Raw genomic sequence first — 5,329 nt, 5'->3', positions numbered from 1 at the left:
GTTAACATTCCCATGATATACCAAGTACTTTCTAACAACCAAGTTAACATTCCCATGATATACCAAGTACTTTCTAAACAACCAAGTTAACATTCCCATGATATACCAATTGGTTGTTTAGAAAGTACAAAGTACTGGGTATATCATGGGAATGTTAACTTGGTTGTTTAGAAAGTACTTGGTATATCATGGGAATGTTAACTTGGTTGTTTAGAAAGTACTTGGTATATCATGGGAATGTTAACTTGGTTGTTCAGAAAGTACTTGGCATATCATGGGAATGTTAACTTCGTTGATAAGAAAGTACTTGGTATATCATGGGAATACTAACTTAAACAACCAAGTTAACATTCCCATGATATACCAAGTACTTTCTGAACAACCAAGTTAACATTCACATGATATACCAAGTACTTTCTAAACAACCAAGTTAACATTCACATGATATACCAAGTACTTTCTCAACAACCAAGTTAACATTCCCATGATATACCAAGTACTTTCTTATCAACCAAGTTAACATTCCCATGATATACCAAGTACTTTCTGAACAACCAAGTTAACATTCCCATGATATACCAAGTACTTTCTGAACAACCAAGTTAACATTCCCATGATATACCAAGTACTTTCTAAACAACCAAGTTAACATTCCCATGATATACCAAGTACTTTCTTATCAACCAAGTTAACATTCCCATGATATACCAAGTACTTTCTTATCAACCAAGTTAACATTCCCATGATATACCAAGTACTTTCTAAACAACCAAGTTAACAGTATTTCTGGTATGTTAAGTACCTTGTCTACAATAATATAATATTTCTGGTATGTTAACTACCTTGTCTACAGTAATATAATGTTTCTGGTATGTTAACCATCTTGCCTACAATAAAGTCAGTATTTCTGGTATGTTAACTACCTTGCCTACAATAATATAATATTTCTGGTATGTTAACTATCTTGCCTACAAGTATTTCTAGTGTGTTAACTATCTTGCCTACAATAAAGTCAGTATTTCTGGTATGTTAAGTACCTCGTCAATAACAAAGACACTATATGTATGATGCTCAAAATATTAAATGTTTCAATGACCTATAAAAGTAACTGCTACTATGGCAACTATCCTATGACAGGTGAAACTATGACAACTTAATAATAGTATAACTACTCAGCAATGTGACATTTTAAACTGTAACTATAGAACAAAGGCAATTTTCCCAATATATTTTAAGTCTAACTTGTTAAAATAAACAGGCAACAATGTTATGATTTTTGAAAATAGACTTAACAACAAAAGTACTATTTCCAAACTTACCTGTTATTCCACAAACATAGACAACATTATTATAAAATAAGCATTAACTGTATTGTATAGATTGACATTTATAAATTTATATAATGATCTGTTTGGTCAAGAAGTAAATATCACGAAGTGAACTTTAATGTTGTAAATTCATTAAGTTAGATTTGATAGGTGTGAGACAATCAGTGAACTATGAAAACATGGTGCTGAATAACTACTTTCAGCTTAAAGATTTGTGTTTGAAGTTAATCGTTCAAAAAGCATTAATTTATAAACGTACAGATGAATTAATTTATAAGTTTGGAACTATTCAAGTTTTGTTATAGTGGAGTTAATCAGTATGATGAGTTTGTGATGTTTATTAAATCAACATGCAGTTGAATTATCTAACATAGAAATAGTTTTATGGTATATATATTAGGATATTTTTTCTACCTTCACTTTGAGACCAACTCACTTGTAACTGGGATGGTAACTGCTGTTGCTAAAGAACAAACAAAACTAGGTTTCTTTTGAATTGTCTGTCACATTATGATTTTACATATTCACAGAAAATTCTCTAAAACTTCACTTTTCAGGGTCAATAACTATCATTTACTATAACCCGGTGGTGAAAATCTCCTTAAAGAAGCACAGGTGCTCACCTGGCTACCAGGACCTGGCCTCACAGTGTATGGAGTATCGGGTTTTCTGATAACGGTTACCTCTTCATGCACTATTCAAATTGAACTGTCAAGAAATACAAAAGATAACAGGACTTGGTAGAAAATACCAAAAAAAGAACTGGTACAGAGTTCCAGTGGGTACTGACAGGGTTTCACACCTGCTGTTACCAAGTGTACAGCTTATATTCTGCTTCTCAGAATCACAGTGCAGTCCCCTAAACAAGCCATCATGGTTGAATCACAGTGCAGTCCCCTAAATAAGTCATCATGGTTGAGTCACAGTGCAGTCCCCTAAATAAGTCATCATGGTTGAGTCACAGTGCAGTCCCCTAAACAAGCCATCATGGCTGAGAGGAATATGAAGAAAGTTATTTTATCATTTGTCATATTTAGAAACTAAAATTACTGTCAGCTGGAAATTTTAGATTTTTTTACACTCTGTTTTTAAAAATGTAATCTTTTCATGCATCATTCAAGGTTAAAAATAAATTTTTGGTTTCTAAATAATTATTTTTAAGTAAATGTTTTTGCCAATGCAGGAAGCAATTGTAATCTCAGTAGTAAAACTTAAATAATAAAAGTGCTATAAATTAATAGTAGTAACACTAACAGTATTAAATGTGGAAAATATGATGAAACTCAAACATTGAACTTCTGGAAACACACAATAAAACTGGTTAACCTATAATCAGAGGCTATTTTCATAGTTACTGATAGTAACGATAAATGACCTGATAACATTTTTACTTTATTTTTAAGATTAAAATCAAGCACATCAACCTAACAAGTAGACTAAGAATGGTTTTACTTTTAACCAAGGTGTCTAACAATTTTGATTTCTGTCAATTTTCCACTTCGAGTAGACGCAACAAATAATTTCATCTGACATTTATTATAATACACATAGAAGAATTAAAAAGTAGAGGTTTTGTATCAGTGTTAAAAGTAATGTGTTTGTTGTTCAAATGTTGAGTATTAGAAGTTGTCATTGTAAGATGAAAACCAATAAGTTCATGTTTCTGTTACTTTTGGACACTATATTACATTTACTCACCTGAATATATTTTACAATTTTTTAATTTTATTTTCCTACCCTAAATTGTAATTCATTTAAAAGTCAGCAAAAGTTGTAATAAATGTCCTGGGAACATGTTTGTGGTTTGGTACCTTAATCAAACATGCAAGTAGGAGTGCCATTCTGATAGTTAACAGGCTTTGGAAGAGGACACCAAAAGCAGTGTCCTTGTACTCCGAGGTTAAACTACAAGTGTGTCATCTTGTTCAAATTCTCAATTGTGGGTTATATGATTGCAAAATAATGTAGTGATCCAAAGGTGGCCAAGTTTGGTGAACAATGGAGTTTGTAAAAATGTTGCACATTATAGAACATCATGTGTGAACTATCCAGTTGCAACAAACCACCACACAATTAAAACGAAGTTTTCTTGCAACATTCTCTCGATCCCAGCATGCTAAGCGAACGTGATCTTTATACTGACTTGTTATGTAAAACAAGGTAGTGAATGAGAAGGAGTCTCTGTAACGTGATGCATTCGTGGTTCTAAAAACTACTGTATTATTGATTTTAAATACTTTACATACAAGATATTATAGCAATAATTTCTGGTTTTTACATACTTCATAAAATCATTTGTTTTCCATAAAAGTAGTTAAAATCCCGATCTCACATGTATGCTACACTTAAAAGGACAATTGGAATTTAAACCATTTTACATGTGATTTAATGATAATCATTCACGTTATTTCAAATGCAAATGATCGTCTTTCAGCTGATTCTTATCAGTGAATATTTCGTAGATGTTAATATATCTCTTACAGTTCCTGACGTTGCACTTCAGTATGAAGTTTGGTAGCTACAAACAATAAGGGCAAACTAACATTTTATGCTTAAAACCAAAGTATTTGTAGAGTCTTGAGGTATCGTTATCCACTCCTCTGAAAGAACCATTTTAGAGCATCACTCGTGGCCAGAGTCATTTGAAAGAATATGGCACATCTTATAAGATCATCGTATATGTGCTTGATGAGGTTGAAGTTTGGCAAGACAATCTTTTTGATGAAACTCTTCTTCCTTAAGAACAGGTTTAGCATGATGAGGTAGGCATTCTCATGTATTAGGCTGAAGCCGTAACGTAACAAAGGACCATATTGTTCTTGAAAGCTTGAGAAAAGCTAATACATCCTTTACTTTAAAGTGCTGGCCTCCACTTCTGCTGATGGCAGCTCATTCCATTAGTCAACCATCCTGTTAGAAAAATAAAACTCTTTAACTGGAAGTAAGGCTATCTTTGCTAAACTTTAAATATGTGTTCTCTTATCCTATTACCATTAGAATATAACACATATTCTTGCCCACAGTGTACTTCAACAATTGCCATAAGCATGTCCTTATGAAGATAGGGGTGGAATCGGATTTACTCGCACGTAAAAAAAGAATAAAGTACCATATGTGACTCATCCATTGGATGTATTCTTGGCACCTTTTCAAGCAGTGTTGGATTAAGACACCCCCATGACCACAGGACAGTGAATAATATGGGGTCTCCTCATGCTTATGTTTGTCATACAAAACGGCCATTACTTCATGATTAAATATACACCTTAGTCTACATATATATATATTTATAATTAAATTCTATTTTTTTGTGTATGCACATTTTTAATTGTTAATCTTATTTTAACAACATAAATTTTGCTTGAAAAAATTATTTATTTGTAACTATAATAAAATTTAAAATAGCACTCCCAATTTAAAAGAAACATTTTTTTTAAACTCATTTCCTTTCTGATATTCTTCCTGTTTCACCAACATTCTTTACATACAGTATCCTTGCCTAAATTTTTGGGCCCCTTGGGCATCAGCTTTGTCTGCCCTCCCATTATTCTACTACTGATTTTAAATGAGCTGTTTTATGCCTTCCTGTGAGTGGAATGGATCTCATTGACAAACTGACATACAGGCCAATTTTATTAAGTCTGTTTCTAACTGCCAATTTTTGGTTGCTGACATCTAATTGAGTCTCAGAGTTGGTATGCTATTATATGTCATGATTACGACGTGCCATCTGTTTCTAACTCTTCATTTTTGGCTGATAACATCTGATTGAGTGTCAGACTTGGTATGGCTATGATTGCAATGTGCCATCTGTTTCTAACTGTTATTTTTGGTCACTAACATCTAATTGATTCTGTAACACTTTGTTACAATGTGCCATCTGTTTCTAACTGTTATTTTAGGTCACTAACATCTAATTGAGTCTGTTATATGTTGGTTACAATGTGCCATCTCTTTCTAACTGTTATTTTAGGTCACTAACATCTAATTGAGTCTGTTAT

General features: G+C 32.5%; 1 long non-coding RNA gene across 1 annotated transcript in view; it reads left to right on the top strand.

Annotated features, from left to right (window-relative positions):
• LOC111089527 overlaps positions 1-2,076 on the top strand; it is a 4,817-nt gene extending 2,741 nt beyond the window's left edge. Inside the window, exon 2 of the long non-coding RNA XR_002613780.1 lies at positions 1,886-2,076. This is a non-coding gene — a long non-coding RNA (uncharacterized LOC111089527). The remainder of the gene's footprint in view (positions 1-1,885) is intronic.
• The last annotated feature ends 3,253 nt before the right edge of the window (positions 2,077-5,329 follow it).

The sequence above is a fragment of the Limulus polyphemus genome, unplaced genomic scaffold (genome assembly GCF_000517525.1).
Source record: "Limulus polyphemus unplaced genomic scaffold, Limulus_polyphemus-2.1.2 Scaffold6523, whole genome shotgun sequence".
In the NCBI taxonomy this organism is placed as follows: Eukaryota; Metazoa; Arthropoda; class Merostomata; order Xiphosura; family Limulidae; genus Limulus; species Limulus polyphemus.
Note: the sequence above shows the minus strand (reverse complement) of the source record. Positions and strands in the feature narration are given on the sequence as shown.